This window comes from Nerophis lumbriciformis, linkage group LG02 (genome assembly GCF_033978685.3).
Source record: "Nerophis lumbriciformis linkage group LG02, RoL_Nlum_v2.1, whole genome shotgun sequence".
Lineage (NCBI taxonomy): Eukaryota > Metazoa > Chordata > Actinopteri > Syngnathiformes > Syngnathidae > Nerophis > Nerophis lumbriciformis.
In genome coordinates, this window is record NC_084549.2 from 129,163 (window position 1) to 147,500 (window position 18,338).

The 18,338-nt window shown below is 39.6% G+C and overlaps 1 protein-coding gene across 1 annotated transcript in view; it reads right to left on the bottom strand.

Annotated features, from left to right (window-relative positions):
* The window catches only part of LOC133577099 (muscarinic acetylcholine receptor M3), a 118,216-nt gene extending 100,070 nt beyond the window's left edge, over positions 1 to 18,146 (bottom strand). Inside the window, exon 1 of the mRNA XM_061930703.2 lies at positions 18,055 to 18,146. The gene's annotated coding sequence lies outside the window, so the exon portion shown is untranslated. The remainder of the gene's footprint in view (positions 1 to 18,054) is intronic.
* Positions 18,147 to 18,338: the final 192 nt, after the last annotated feature.

Sequence of the window (18,338 nt, forward strand, 5' to 3'; positions counted from 1 at the left end):
AACACATAAGTCTTCTTTTTCACCATTTTAAAGATGATCAAATACACTTGGAAGAATTGGCTAATGGAAGTCACCGATGTAGCCTTCAAAGTCTCTAAAACAACTTCATCAACGTTTAATATACACACTGCAAGTATATATATAGAATGTATAGCGTAACAGACACCTTCATAACAATATGTAATATGTACAATATACACACTGCAAGTATATATATAATGTAGTAACAGACACCTTCATAACAATATGTAATATGTACAATATACACACTGCAAGTATATATATAATGTAGTAAGAGACACATTCATAATATGTAATATGTACAATATACACACTGCAAGTATGTATATATAATGTAGTAACAGACACCTTCATAACAATATGTAATATGTACAATATACACACTGCAAGTATATATATATATATAATGTATAATGTAACAGACACCTTCATAACAATATGTAATATGTACAATATACACACTACAAGTATATATATATATATAATGTATAATGTAACAGACACCTTCATAACAATATGTAATATGTACAATATACACACTGCAAGTATACATATAATGTAGTAACAGACACCTTTATAATATGTGGTAATGCAAACAACATTTTTTTTAACTAGTCCTGTCTCGCGACATGTGCAAATCTTGATCTAGAAACATAGATCTATATCTCCATAAAGCCATCAGAGAGGTTTAGGTGGCTTAGTCTCTCCTTGTCTATAAACAGGTTATTTTATTGTTTACATGATTATCACTTTATTGAATTGTTCATTATTCCCCATTAGTCACTACAGTAATGTGTTCACATCCACAGGAACCACATGGGTTAGTGTACTCTATACAGTATTTACAACCTTACTAGTGTTCACTTCACAGCCACAGATGGTTCATCCACTTATTGACATTATTTACGTATTACTTTGGAATTTTTGCTTTAATAGCTCAGACATACGCCTTCTTGGCAAATTTCTGAGCAGCTTGCATTTTCCTTTGTGCGTGTCTGTTGTGATTTCCCTTCTTGGTTCGATGACCCGCCCCATCTCTGATTGGCCTGTCCGTAATGTTTTGCCCTAATCTTAACCAATCGTGACTCATCTTGGTAAACCAACCAACCAATCATGGATTTTCTTATATGTAAACCAATCACCGTAGCTTTTTCCCGTATATTTTGTCCCCTTCCCGCAGAGTTCCACTAGTCCACTTCTCCCTCTATCTTCTCCCTCTATCTTCTTTTGTAGCATGTAGCTTAGGTAACCGCTATATGGGTCTAAAAATAGCTAAGCTACGGAAATCGCTACTTGTTTAAAAAGTAGCAAAGCTCCTGGGAAATGTAGTTAAGCTACGTAGCTTTAATTTTTAAGTTGATATTTTTTAATGGAAAACCGTAGTTTTTACCACTGCAGCTGAACACCGGAATGGATAATCAAAAACCGTACTCGTTATGGGAAAACCGTAGTTGTTGGCAGGTATGGCAAAGAGACGGATCAAGATTTTAACACACATTGTAGGTGGGAAAAAACGAAGAAAAACAGATATATTAAAAAAGATATATTTTTACAGAGATAAAAAAGACGGATTTCCGACTACAGACAGAAAAATCCCATGCCTGGTAATAAGATTACTGGTAACTGGACAAAGTGACGGTGTTAGTCCTAACATTAAAAAAAAACATGGCTGACGACGGTCATAAGCTAGTATAGGTTTGTGGGTTATAAATATTTGTTTGGGAAGCCTCTAGAACATATCACAGGGACGACATACAGTAGCAATGTAGCTACACAACCATCATTTAAATAGTGATTTTCTTGTACGTTTGTACAAACAATAATTACTGTTCATTAATAGTCTTGTATTCTGTCTCAAAGGCAAAGTTAGACTCGACTATCTCCGAGTCAAAGGTTGGACATTTCTGACTTCTCAGTTTCCTGCGATCCAGAACAACAGAAAGTAGCGACTTCCTTCCGAAATTCCTAACAGATCCTGGGCTTGTTAGCTTGAGTTAATGCACAGACTAAAGTTATTTCCGCTGTGGTAACGTTCCACAAAGTTGTGTTATTTCATGTGCACTTGCCTAATTCCCACGATCTCCCAGTGGATGGTGGCTTAGCAAAGACGGGTTTAAGTATCCGGAAAAAAGGAAGCCAAACATGGGCTTGTGGACACTGCAAACAACCTCTGCCACATCCTGATCATCATCTGTGGAAACAAGCAAATAGAAGCTCCTAACTCACCAGGTCACCTCATGTCCGATGATGGCAGACAAATAATTGTCAAACATTGTTATTCCTCTCCTTGTGCTTCATGCCAGCACTGATGTGATGGGATTAAGACACTTCAAGTCTAAATTCATCCTCAAATCAGATGTTAGAGAGCTTAAGGGACTCATGCAGAGAATCCACAAAGCAGTAAAAATAACAAAAACAGGCTTGTGGAGCTTTGGGCTTCAATGAAAAATGACGGACGATGACAGTTCACATCCCTAGAAATACTCCATTGGTCCTGGTCTACTTATTCAGTTCTACACTTTCTGACTTTGATGGATGGCTGCATGAGAATTGGAGGGACTAAATATGTCCATGTTTCCTTCTAAGGTTTTTATTCTGTCTGGGAAATTGTTGTAGCTTTGATATTCCCGCACTTGGAAGTCTGGCCATCCCTGCGTTTCATATTGGTTGGTGGAAGCTAGCCACTGCACACAACTACTGTGCTAATAGCCATAGAAGAAATACGGTGGCGCTCATATCAAACACTAAAAGTTGGGTTGACTTGAAGTTTCTCGCATGGTTAAATGCGCTATTCAAAAAACCAGCACTGTAACTTTACAGTGTTTGACCCAATCACCGCAAACTTTGGTAAACATGTTTGGAGGACTGTCAAGCACGCCAGTGTCCAATCTGAGCAAGGCTGGGTCAAAAACATGGCCGCCATTAAGGAAAACAGGGAAAATGTTGGAAGTCACGGCCAGATCTGTTCGTCAGCAACCTCCGTTTCCAAAATATTGGCAATTTGCTGTTTTTTTATACAACAGCTTGCCAAAGTGTTCACTGATAGCCACAACCACACTTCTGAAAATGAAGATGTCTTTTATCCGTCCACATATTTCATTATTCACATTTCAAACTGCCACAATGGAAATTCATCTCTTCATCATCATGACTTCATCATCATGACTTCATTATCATGACTTCATCATCATGACTTCATTGTCATGACTTCATCATCATGACTTCATTATCATGACTTCATTGTCATGACTTCATCATCATGACTTCATTATCATAACTTCATGGAAGCGAAAAGGTTTGACATTCATGAATCAGTAGTGATGGGAATGTTTGGCAAGCACACCATTGGATTCCATTCAAAATTAATACTTTTTAATAAGATTGTGTGCCAGTTCTATGATTGTCTATTTTATGGAGGAATGTAGTTAAACACCTCTGATCAATTTCTATATTACATCAAATAAAACTGGTTTTGTTGAACAAAGTTCTACCCAAACATTTAATAAAGTCAAATACAAATAAGAAGTACCAACACTTCTCTTGTGTAAAGTAAATAAGTAGAGCAGATATAGATCATCTACATCTATAGTCAATGTGTACATCAGATATAGATCATCTACATCTACATAATGTAAAGTCAATGTGTAAAGCAGACAGGGGCGCCGAAAAGGGGGGGTAAAGGAGACGGATTCTAGGGGCCCATGATGGAGGGGGCCCCAGAGAGGCCCCTAATAATGATGAAATTATAATACAGAAAAAATAATGACACTGTGTTGGGGGCCCTGTAAAGATTATTTTCATGGGGCCCAAAATCCCTAGCGGCGCCCCTGAGAGCAGATATAGATCATCTACATCTACTGTAGGATTTGTCTGAGTGGCTAGACAGGACAGATTTTTAAAAATATAAAAAATAAATACTTAAAAATATATTTGTGATTTTTTTTTTAACCAATTAAGAATCATTACAAATAAAAATCACAATTAATCTGAAAATCTATTTTTTTTTTGACACCCTTATTAATCAGAACTGCATCTGACTTGAATTTCTACTTCTGTGTCTAACCTTTTGTACATGGTGTGTACATCCAAGTCATAGATATTGTTACTAGGTGCTATCTTACAGACAGTAAGTTGCAAGACAAACACAAGAGGTGGTCCACCAACATTATTAACCACAAAAGTAGTTCATCTACAACAATAAAGATGCTTTAGAAGCCTACTGGAAAATGAATGTTGTTAGCTTACTTGCTAACAAATGAAATCCTGAATTCCACAGATTTCCATTGACCACAGTGTCTATTTGGCCCTCAACTCCACTAAGACTTCCATTGACCACAGTGTCTATTTGGCCCTCAACTCCACTAAGACTTCCATTGACCACAGTGTCTATTTGGCCCTCAACTCCACTAAGACTTCCATTGACCACAGTGTCTATTTGGCCCTCAACTCCACTAAGACTTCCATTGACCACAGTGTCTATTTGGCCCTCAACTCCACTAAGACTTCCATTGACCACAGTGTCTATTTGGCCCTCAACTCCACTAAGACTTCCATTGACCACAGTGTCTATTTGGCCCTCAACTCCACTAAGACTTCCATTGACCACAGTGTCTATTTGGCCCTCAACTCCACTAAGACTTCCATTGACCACAGTGTCTATTTGGCCCTCAACTCCACTAAGACTTCCATTGACCACAGTGTCTATTTGGCCCTCAACTCCACTAAGACTTCCATTGACCACAGTGTCTATTTGGCCCTCAACTCCACTAAGACTTCCATTGACCACAGTGTCTATTTGGCCCTCAACTCCACTAAGATGTGACATAGTGTGGTGTTGTAATAAAGGATTTAATGACACATGTTTCCATGTAAAATGTAATTTCCTGTTGTTGCTTTTCATTCATTTCCCTTCACAGACTTCAGCCCTAGGGCCTTTTGTCATCACTCTGACGGCTACAAGTTCTGCTTCTCCTACAATGTCAATCAAAGTCAGCAGAGAGCGAGCCAAGCCGGGCCAAACTGACACCTTGGAAATAAACGCTATAAAACGGAGAAAGCCGCTAGACTTAGTGGTCTGACAGTCAAAGTTCACTTGAAGCATGTGACTGCTCCCAGCCAATCAGCAATCAGCAAGTAGTGAACATAGTGACCAAATAAATACACAAAGATATTACCAGTAGTAAATATTGTACTAACGTAAATATGTAATAGTCAGAATTTCTGATGAGATAATTCAACACAAATTTAAAAAATAAAATTCAGTTAAAAAAAATACACAATGAAAGACGGGTGCATTATAAAATGCTAAAATGCTAAACTTTTTTTTTTTAAACAAAATTAAGAATATATATATATATATATATATATATATATATATATATATATATATATATATATATATATATATATATATATATATATATATATATATATATATATATATATTTATACATATATATATATATATATAAATATATATATATATATATATATATATATATACATATACATTTACTTATATATTTATATATATATACATATATATATAAATATATATATATATATACATATATATATATATATATATATATATACACACGCATATATATATATATATATATATATATATATATATATATATATATATATATATATACACACACACAAATATACACATATACATATATATATATATATACATATATACACACATATACATATATATAAATATATATACACACATACAGTATATATATATACACACATATACATATATATACATACACTAGAGATGCGCGGTTTGCGGGCACAACCGCGGAGTCCTCAGATTATCCGCGGATCGGGCGGATGAAATTAAAAAAAATTAGATTTTATCCGCGGGTCGGGTCGGGCGGTTAAAATAAAAAAAATTAGATATTAAATAGATTCAGGCGGGTGGCAGTTAAACCAATTGGTAAATATATATACATAGTTAAATGTTGTTACCCACATACGAAAAACGAGCAGGCACCTGCAGCATATGCCACAACAGAAGAAGAAAAAAAAAAGAGATGGACACTTTTACGGAACGGAGAAGGGACGCCTCGCCGGGGTCCGGGACCGAGGCCCCTTCCCCCGAGAGGGCCCCACCGGGAGCCGTAGCTGAGGCGATCCGCGAGAAGGGCCCGACGCACGTCCAGGGTCACCACCGCGCCCACCGCACCGACACCCCGCCTCGTCCGCCTTCGCCGCGGCCGGCGTCACGCGCAGCAGGTAAGCAGCTTACCTGCCCGCCACCCCCGTGGCCGGGGGCTCGTAACAGGGGTCACTCCGCACGCTCAGCCCACGCAGCTTACCTGCCCGCCACCCCTGTTGCCGGGGGCGCGTAACAGGGGTCACTCCGCGCGCAGTGCGCTCACAAAAGGGGTGGGGCTCACCCTGGTTGATATAGTGCTTGTAGGTGCGCTCAGCGCGGCTCCCATATGATTGCGCACTGGTGTGCGTCTGGGTCGTGACAGCATGGCACGCGAATGTCTGTGCTGCATTGGATCAGTCTCCTTTCTTTAACAGGCAAAAGCTTTATAACCTCACTAATGCCTTGCATCGTCTATATTAGATATATAACAATGGGCGGATGCGGGCGGGTGCGGTTCTGATCAAATGTTAGGTCGGGTGGATGGCGGATGGTTGACGACTTTCTGATGCGGTTGCGGATGAAATAATTGCCTATCCGCGCATCTCTAATATACACACATATACATATATATATATACACACATACAGTATATATATATATATATACACACACACACATATACATATATATATATACACACATATACATATATACACACACACTCACACAAACACACCTACATGTGTGTCATGTTGGACCTTCAGAAGGTCTTTGACAGCGTTAACCACGCTATACTGTTGGATAAGCTCAGAGCAATCGGATTTAACAGAACCTCATGGAGCTAAATGCAATCTTACTTGGAGGGGAGGGAACAGGTGGTAGAGGTGAACGGCACCGTGCACCCCCCCTCTCAGTGAGCTGTGGAGTCCCCCAAGGCAGTGTATTGGGACCTTTACTGTTCCTAATATACATAAAGGACTTGTCATCAGCATGCGACTGTGAATTGTTCTTGTTTGCGGATGACTCGGCCTTGCTGGTATCAGACAAGGACAAGTCACAGGTGGAGAAAATCCTCTGTAGAACTTGCACCTGGCTCGCTGACAACAAGCTATCCATACACTTGGGTAAAACTGAATCCATCCTGTTTGGGTCCCACATCAACCTTAAGAAAGTCAATGACTTCACTATAAAAGTGGGTGACATTCTTATCACCAGGAAAGATGAGGTCACCTACCTAGCTTCCATTCTAGAGGCTAATCTTTCCTGTGATCAAATGGCAACCAAGGTCATCAAAAAGGTCAACCAATGAACGATATTTCTCTATAGAATTTCCTCTCTGGTCAACAAAAGCACCATGAAGATTCTGGCGGGAACTCTCATTCAACCCTATTTCCATTAGGCATGCACCTCCTGGTACCCTAGCACCTCCAAAACCCTCAAATCTAAACTCCAAACATCCCAGAACAAGCTAGTCAGATTACTTCTAGACCTCCACCCCAGATCACACCTCACTCCTACCCACTTCTCCAAAGTGGGCTGGCTCAGGGTGGAGGACAGAGTAAAACAACTTGCACTGAGCCTGGTCTATAAAATCCGCTACACCTCCCTGATACCGAAGTACATGTCAAACTACTTCCTTAAGGTAAATGACCGCCATAACCACAACACCAGGGGGAGCTCTACTAACCACCTTAAATCCAGATTCCGAACTAACAAAGGTCTTAACTCATTCTCTTTCTATGCCACATAGTCATATATATATATATATATATATATATATATATATATATATATATATATATATATATATATATACATATATATATATATATATATATATATATATATATATATATATATATATATATTTACATGTGCTTTATATATATATACATATATATAAAAATATATTTAAAAAAAAGCTAATTGCGGGGCAGCGTTGTGTCCTTAGGCAAGGCACTTGACCCGCCTGCTCCCAGTGCAAGGCTTTCACTATGTAAAGAGTCTCTAGAGAAAAGCGCTATACAAATATAATTCACTTCACTAATTAAAAATGTGAAACAAATTTAAACGAATACAAAAATGTTTTAACAAATATATGTTATTGCAAAAAACTGCTGGTAAGCTAATGTTTTTTTTTAATTAAAGTTAAATAAAAAATGTAATGTTACATACAAGACGTGTTAAAATTAAATAAAAAATGTAATGTTACTGTCACGTCGTGGACTACAGAGCAGCTTGCTGCGAGGCTTTCGTGGCTCGCTGCGTGGATTGCTTTCCCAAGATGCAAGACGACTTGACTGGACAATACATGATTTATTCTTAACTCTGACAAAAGGTGTAAACAAAAGGTGCGCATAAGGCGGAGATACAAACTTGGCTAAGAAAACAAAAATGACACATGGACAGAAACTATGGACATAAAACAAAAGTTACGTGGCATGGCATGAAGCATAAACTATGGTCTCAAGGGTAATCATGGCATGAAGTGAGCAGAGGTAATGTCGCCAGGCCGACTGCCTGGCAACTACAAGCTTAAATAATAAGGACATGATTAATGACAGGTGCGTGAGTCCAAACGTGAAAGCAGGTGCAACTAATGGTCGTCATGGTGACAAGGCAAGGGAGTGAAAACAGGAACTAAAAAGAGTCCTAAAAACCAAACAGAACATAGCCAAACAAAACATGATCACAAAGACATGACAGTGACAAACTTACAAGACGTGTTAAAATTAAATAAAACATGTAATGTTACATACTAACAAGACATGTTAAAAAGATAATTTTGAAAAGAGTCTAAAAGGATACGTCTGAAAAAGAAGCTAAAAATGAAAGCGAAACTAAACAAGGCTAAAACTGTAGTAAATGTGCCAGTAAAAAAATGTAATTAAAAAAAAGAGCTAATTAAAACAATTAAAAATATGAGAGCGAAACAATTCTAAAATACAGCAGAGCTTTCCCTAAAAGCATTTAGAACATATTGATATAAATATGTATAATAATATAAGAAAAACTTGGGGAATTCAAACTTCAAAGACTAAAGTCTAAAAGTTGTTGTTGTTGTTTTCCACGCTGAAGAAAGTAGGAGTTCAGCACTTTCTCTCACACTTCACTTTTTTCTATATTTTTTGCAGCCTTTGACACCTTCAGGACAGGTAAGACGACTACAAAGTGGAAGCACATCTGCAGCCAAAATCATCACCTTTGTCATTAAAAGTCTTGTCTTGACTTGAATGTCACTGCTTAGCTTACTTTTACACTTGCAACAGTATTGAATGTTGCTTCAAAGATGAAATATTTAAATGATAGCCTTTAGAACATCTTGGAGCTTCATGTTTGTGACGTCCATAAATCATCTTTGCTCCGACCTCACCTTTGCACTCCAACACGCACACACACACACACACACACACACACACACACACACACACACACACACACACACACACACAAACACACACACAAACACACACACACACACACACGCGCAAACACACGCACACACACGCAAACACACACACGCAAACACACACACAAACACACACACACACACACACACGCACACACACGCAAACACACACACACGCAAACACACATACACACACACACACACACACACACACACACACACACACACACACACACACACACACACATGGAAGAGTGTGTGTGTGGTGAACATAGACAATATTGTAAGACAAATACGGCACAGCGCTGCTAAAGTGAGCGTCTTATTGGCGCCGTGCTAACAGTGTGTGTCCGTCCATCGCATGATTAGTTTGCTATCGGAAAAACGGTCTCCTCGGGGCCCCTTAATGGCCCCCAATATGAGCAAGTTACAGCAATAAAGAATTACAAAGTCAATAAGCAGATATTTATGTGGCAGATATCAATATAATTATGAGAAGAAGAAGTCCATCTGTGCATCTATCACATCCAATACAATATATATACTGTATATATATATACTTACAAATACATATAATAACTTTATAAATTACATATATTAATCATATCATTGGATTTTGAATATATATATATATATATATATATATATATATATATATATATATATATATATATATATGTATGTATATATATTTAGATAGATGGATACATTTTTGTGTATTTAAATAATGAATAATGAACAAAACTAAATGACTCCACTGAATAATGGTAATAATTGAAAAATTCCAAAACTATATACATTATATATATATATTTTAAATAATACTTCATATAATAAAAAAATTATATAATTGTTATATACTTTGTGTATAATTATACGTGAACAAAAGTTTACAATAAAAATAATGCACAAATTAAAATAACATAAAACATAAAATTACATTGTCTTCAGTGCCCAGTTTTTAAAGCACAAATGTAAATAGAAATGTAATATTAATGTTAGTAAAAATAAACATAATAAATGTGAATAGAATACATTCTATAAAATTACCTAATTATTTTGAATAAGTTATTACTATTGAAATATATACAATAATACACTATTAATAATAGGATTAATAATAATAACTAGAACAATTCTACAAACTATTTTATGCCCATACAACCTAATGCAATTGTACATATAAACAGTAATTGATATATAATGATATTATAATTTCATAGTGATCAAAGCAAACATTTAGATAATAAATGTAATAACAAAAATAAAACAATTTGATCAACTAACCTATTTTATTTTTAAATATTTTAACAAAATAAAAATATTATACAATAATCAATACAATATTTAAAACATAATAATATTTTTGATGAATATGATGAATAGAACACATCTACAAACAAAACTATTTTATTTATGTACAACTTCATCCATCCATCCATTTTCTACCGCTTGCCCCTCAAGGGGCGGTCCTTCCACGTGAGACAGCATGAAGGGGCGGTCCTTCAACATGAGACAGCATCAAGGGGCGGTCCTTCCACGTGAGACAGCATGAAGGGGTGGTCCTTCCACGTGAGACAGCATGAAGGGGCGGTCCTTCTACGTGAAACAGCATCAAGGGGCGGTCCTTCCACGTGAGACAGCATTAAGGGGCGGTCCTTCCACGTGAGACAACATCAAGGGGTGGTCCTTCCACGTGAGACAGCATCAAGGGGTGGTCCTTCCACGTGAGACAGCATCAATGGGTGGTTCTTCCATGTGACACAGCATGAAGGGGCGGTCCTTCCACGTGAGACAGCATCAAGGGGCGGTCCTTCCACGTGAGACAGCATCAAGGGGCGGTCCTTCCACATGAGACAGCATCAAGGGGCGGTCCTTCCACGTGAGACAGCATGAAGGGGTGGTCCTTCCACATGAGACAGCATCAAGGGGCGGTCCTTCCACGTGAGACAGCATGAAGGGGCGGTCCTTCAACATGAGACAGCATCAAGGGGCGGTCCTTCCACATGAGACAGCATCAAGGGGCGGTCCTTCCACGTGAGACAGCATGAAGGGGCGGTCCTTCTACGTGAAACAGCATCAAGGGACGGTCCTTCCACGTGAGACAGCATTAAGGGGCAATCCTTCCACGTGAGACAACATCAAGGGGTGGTCCTTCCACGTGAGACAGCATCAAGGGGTGGTCCTTCCACGTGAGACAGCATCAATGGGTGGTTCTTCCATGTGACACAGCATGAAGGGGCGGTCCTTCCACATGAGACAGCATCAAGGGGCGGTCCTTCCACATGAGACAGCATGAAGGGGCGGTCCTTCCACGTGAGACAGCATCAAGGGGCGGTCCTTCCACATGAGACAGCATGAAGGGGCGGTCCTTCCACGTGAGACAGCATCAAGGGGCGGTCCTTCCACATGAGACAGCATGAAGGGGTGGTCCTTCCATGTGACACAGCATGAAGGGGCGGTCCTTCCATGTGAGACAGCATGAAGGGGCGGTCCTTCCACGTGAGACAGCATGAAGGGGTGGTCCTTCCATGTGAGACAGCAAGAAGGGGCGGTCCTTCCATGTGAGACAGTATGAAGGGGCGGTCCTTCCATGTGAGACAGCATGAAGGGGCGGTCCTTCCACGTGAGACAGCATGAAGGGGCGGTCCTTCCATGTGAGACAGCATGATGTTATTGTTTAATGATGGCAGCCAAAGCTTGTGTGGTCTAAAGATAGACAGGCTGGGAAAGTGGATTATGTCTCTAATGGCGTCTGCTTGAGCAGCTGACTGCTGTCATCAGCCCTGCTAGACGCCACAAGTGCTTCCACTGGTGCCTTGGGGGGGGGATCGGGGGGCTTTGGGGGGCCCCGGGGGGCCGGGGCCAGAATGGATATTACTCTGCCATCACCATAATGAACATATCGTCAGATGAAAACCTCTAAAGTCAAACGTGTGATGCGTGTAGTGAAGCCATGCAGTGGTTTATGAAAGTGAAAGTGAAATATTCCACTGCAGGATGTTCCACACGCTGACTGACAGCTGCTGTCACCACTAATGGTGTGACCATACCACTTTTTCACTTCCATACCATACCAATACTGATCTGACACCATATCAACACACATCATCTTATGTTATTATTGTGTAGTGTGGAATGTTATTATTGTGTAGTGTGGAATGTTATTATTGTGTAGTGTGGAATGTTATTATTGTGTAGTGTGGAATGTTATTATTGTGTAGTGTGGAATGTTATTATTGTGTAGTGTGGAATGTTATTATTGTGTAGTGTGGAATGTTATTATTGTGTAGTGTGGAATGTTATTATTGTGTAGTGTGGAATGTTATTATTGTGTAGTGTGGAATGTTATTATTGTGTAGTGTGGAATGTTATTATTGTGTAGTGTGGAATGGTATTATTGTGTAGTGTGGAATGTTATTATTGTGTAGTGTGGAATGTTATTATTGTGTAGTGTGGAATGTTATTATTGTGTAGTGTGGAATGTTATTATTGTGTAGTGTGGAATGTTATTATTGTGTAGTGTGGAATGTTATTATTGTGTAGTGTGGAATGTTATTATTGTGTAGTGTGGAATGTTATTATTGTGTAGTGTGGAATGTTATTATTGTGTAGTGTGGAATGTTGCAAAATGCTGGATCAGGTCCAAGTCAAGCAGAGAAAAATGGTATTGACTTATGCTGTCTTTATTTAGGTTGAAGTGGAGTGGTAATTGTGTAAGTTGAATGATGTTACTGTAACAAGGTGTTACACATCTACCTCCATCTGTCACTTTTAAAGCAGTGATCCCTCAAACTGGTGCTGTGTCAGTGTTACTGTTCAAACTGTGTCAAATATTAAGTAAAAACTTCTGCCTTGTTTGGAATGAATACTTAGGTCTACTACGCTACTATATTACAATGCTGTCATTATGGTGGTACTTAATGAATACTTAGGTCTACTGTACTACTGTATTTAATGTTGTCATTATGGTGGTACTTAATGAATACTTAGGTCTACTACACTACTGTATTTAATGTTGTCATTATGGTGGTACTTAATGAATACTTAGGTCTACTACACTACTGTATTTAATGTTGTCATTATGGTGGTACTTAATGAATACTTAGGTCTACTACACTACTGTATTTAATGCCTCGTGTTGAATGAATACTTGGGCCTACAAGTATATATATATATATATATATATATATATATATATATATATATATATATATATATATATATATATATATATATATATATATATATATATATATATATATATATATATATATATATATATATATATATATATATATATATATAGAGTCAAGGTTTCTGTGGTTTAACCGAATATACACTTTAGGTTTCCCTGCTCATCAGGGGATTTTATTTTATTTAGCGAAACAGGCTTGTAGGGATGAAATAGCCTCTGTGTTTTTCCTGACCTGATGTAAGACCACTAAGTAACTAATGTAACTAATGTAAGATGTAATGTAACTAATGTAAGACCACTAAGTAACTAATGTAACTAATGTAAGATGTAATGTAACTAATGTAAGACCACTAAGTAACTAATGTAACTAATGTAAGATGTAATGTAACTAATGTAAGACCACTAAGTAACTAATGTAACTAATGTAAGATGTAATGTAACTAATGTAAGATGTAATGTAACTAATGTAACTAATGTAAGACCACTAAGTAACTAATGTAACTAATGTAAGATGTAATGTAACTAATGTAAGACCACTAAGTAACTAATGTAACTAATGTAAGATGTAATGTAACTAATGTAAGACCACTAAGTAACTAATGTAACTAATGTAAGATGTAATGTAACTAATGTAAGACCACTAAGTAACTACAGACCAACCTTAGAAACACCAAACATCTGCTGGTATGACATTTGAGATGATAGCTGATACAATCTGATGTGTCATTTTTGCTGATCCATCCATCCACTTTTACCGCTTGTGCCTCTGATATCGAATTTGTTTATACAGTCAGGTCCAGAAATCTTCATTTTGACATAAGATGAAGAAAAACAACTCCAAGTTCATACTGTATATTTGGTGTATGATACTGTATATTTGGTGTATGATACTGTATATTTGGTGTATGATGCTGTATATTTGGTGTATTATACTGTATATTTGGTGTATGATGCTGTGTATTTGGTGTATAATACTGTGTAGTTGTGTATGATACTGTGTATTTGGTGTATGATACTGTATATTTGGTGTATGATACTGTATATTTGGTGTATAATACTGTGTAGTTGTGTATGATACTGTGTATTTGGTGTATGATACTGTATATTTGGTGTATTATACTGTATATTTGGGGTATGATACTGTATATTTGGTGTATGATACTGTATATTTGATGTATGATACTGTGTATTTGGTGTATAATACTGTGTATGATACTGTATATTTGGTGTATAATACTGTGTATTTGGTGTATGATACTGTATATTTGGTGTATGATACTGTGTATTTGGTGTATAATACTGTGTAGTTGTGTATGATACTTTGTATTTGATGTATGATACTGTATATTTGGTGTATGACACTGTATATTTGGTGTATGATACTGTATATTTGGTGTATTATACTGTATATTTGGTGTATGATACTGTGTATTTGGTGTATGATACTGTATATTTGGTGTATGATACTGTGTATTTGGTGTATAATACTGTGTAGTTGTGTATGATACTGTATATTTGGTGTATGATACTGTATATTTGGTGTATAATACTGTGTATGATACTGTATATTTGGTGTATGATACTGTATAATTGGTGTATAATACTGTGTATGATACTGTATATTTGGTGTATGATAGTGTATATTTGGTGTATGATACTGTATATTTGATGTATGATACTGTGTATTTGGTGTATAATACTATGTAGGTGTGTATGATAGTGTATATTTGGTGTATGATACTGTATATTTGACACAGATTATTGAAGGTTTCTGTCACACAAACGTCAGCAAATGAAGATGCTGACGCAGCATCAACCAATCAGATAGTGTCATCACATACATGGCAGGTAAATAAATGAAGTACAACACAACACGGCAAGACAGGTGAGTGTCAGGTATTAAACTGACAACCATAGCTCTCTGCTATTGACTTCACTCATGCGCGATATCTGTTAAGGCTTTCATATTACTTCCAAATTCAGGAAAAAAGATGCAAAATCTTCTCGGTTCTGTGGGGAAAATCACAGCATCAAATTGTGTCAGCACAATACTGCACATTCACTTGGACATACTTCAGAGTAGTCAGTGTGCAGCTCAGAGCTTCAGAGTAGTCAGTGTGCAGCTCAGAGCTTCAGAGTAGTCAGTGTGCAGCTCAGAGCTTCAGAGTAGTCAGTGTGCAGCTCAGAGCTTCAGAGTAGTCAGTGTGCAGCTCCTACACATTTACTAGCCACTGAAAATGAGTCAACACACGCCTGTTGTTAAAGTCTGAATATCTGGCAACACAAGTGAGCCGCAAAATAATTGTATATCGGTGGTGTTGTCAGCGTCATGATATAGGACTGCATGAGTGCTGCTGACACTGGGGTGCTACGGTTCAACAGTGCATTCCAACATGCACGGTGGCAAACACACAGCCATTATTTTGTACACATCTGGCAACACAAATGGGCAGCAAGATTGTGCCTCGGTGGTGTCGGTTTAGCATCATGGGATGGGGCTGCATGAGTGCTACTGACACTGGGGTGCTGTGGTTCAGCAGAGCATTCCAACATGCACTGTGACAAACACACAGCCGTTGTTGTGTACACATCTGGCAACACAAGTTAGCAGCAAGATGCTTGTGTCTTGGTGGCGTTGGTACAGTGTAACGGTCTAGGGCTGCATGAGTGCTGCTGACACTGGGGTGCTGCGGCTTTAATAGTGAATTTCAACGTGTACTGTGATAACATAACATTTGTCAACACAAAGTCATTATTGTGTAACTATCTGACAACACAAGTGAGCAGCAAGATTATTTGTTTTGTGGCGTTGGTATAGCATCATGGGATGGGGCCACATGAGTGCTGCTGACACTGGGGTGCTGCGGTTCCACAGAGCATTCCAACATGCACTGTTACAAACACTCAACCATTATTTTGTACACACCTGGCAACGCAAATGGACAGCAAGATTGTGCCTCGGCGGTGTTGGTATAGCATCATGAGATGGGGCTGCATGAGTGCTGCTGACACTGGGGTGCTGCGGTTCAACGTGCACTGTGATAATGTCAATTGAACTTGAAGCCATCACGGTGTAACTATCTGGCAACACAAGAGAATTGTGTCTCGGTGGTGGAGCATCACGGGGCTGCATGAGTGCTGCACGAGTGCTGCACCTGCCAACCAACCAAGTGTGAATATTTAGTGGGAGAACCTTAATTGCCTAATTAGTTGTAAGTGGAATCTTCTTGCGCTCCTCCATGATGTCCTCACTGGTGGACACGACGGCTCCTTCACCACAGGTGTGGAGGTGTGTCCTCCACCTCCTTCCTCAGCAAGGCCCTCCTTCACCACAGGTGTGGAGGTGTGTCCTCCACCACCTTCCTCAGCAAGACCCTCCTTCACCACAGGCGTGGAGGTGTGTCCTCCACCACCTTCCTCAGCAAGACCCTCCTTCACCACAGGTGTGGAGGTGTGTCCTCCACCTCCTTCCTCAGCAAGACCCTCCTTCACCACAGGTGTGGAGGTGTGTCCTCCACCACCTTCCTCAGCAAGACCCTCCTTCACCACAGGTGTGGAGGTGTGTCCTCCACCACCTTCCTCAGCAAGGCCCTCCTTCACCACAGGTGTGGAGGTGTGTCCTCCACCACCTTCCTCAGCAAGACCCTCCTTCACCACAGGTGTGGAGGTGTGTCCTCCACCTCCTTCCTCAGCAAGACCCTCCTTCACCACAGGTGTGGAGGTGTGTCCTCCACCACCTTCCTCAGCAAGACCCTCCTTCACCACAGGTGTGGAGGTGTGTCCTCCACCACCTTCCTCAGTAAGGCCCTCCTTCACCACAGGTGTGGAGGTGTGTCCTCCACCACCTTCCTCAGCAAGGCCCTCCTTCATCTCATGTTTGGATCTCAGGATTGAACCGCGGCTCCCCCAGCACTCATGCACCACTGTGTGTTTGCCAGACATTTAGACAAAGTGGCTGCACACGGACTACTCTAAAGTGACTCGTGACCATGTCCTCCACCCACGGTGCTTTCAGGGAATGAAGATGAATATGGCGGCAGAAGAAAGGTCACCACTGGAGGAATAAACTGCGTCCAGACTTTGTTCCCTCTGATCCACATCAGCAGCACTAAGGTGGACCCCCGTGGACCCCCGTGGACCCCCGTGGACCCCCCGTGGGCTGCCTGCATGCCGTGACCATATATGGGCATGGCAATTAAACACCCTCCATGTTCAAGTCAACTTTGCGTGCACTTCTGCGCACATAAAAGCCATCAGCCCGCGCACTTGCGTCGACAAAAAGCAGGAGGAAACGTAACTTGTGACACTTACCTCAGAGGAGCAGAGCAGCGCGCGCAATCGCAGCCTGACAGCAAGAACTGCACGGGAGGATGAAGATGCTTGGACGTCTTCTGACGTCTTCTGAGTCCTACCAGCCGCGCATTGGCAGCATCCAGCAGCACTGGAGCAGGGCGGGAGGGGGGGGGGGAGAGAGAGAGAGAGAGAGAGAGAGAGAGAGAGAGAGAGAGAGAGAGAGAGAGAGAGAGAGAGAGAGAGAGAGAGAGAGAGAGAGAGAGAGAGAGAGAGAGAGAGAGAGAGAGAGAGAGAGAGAGAGA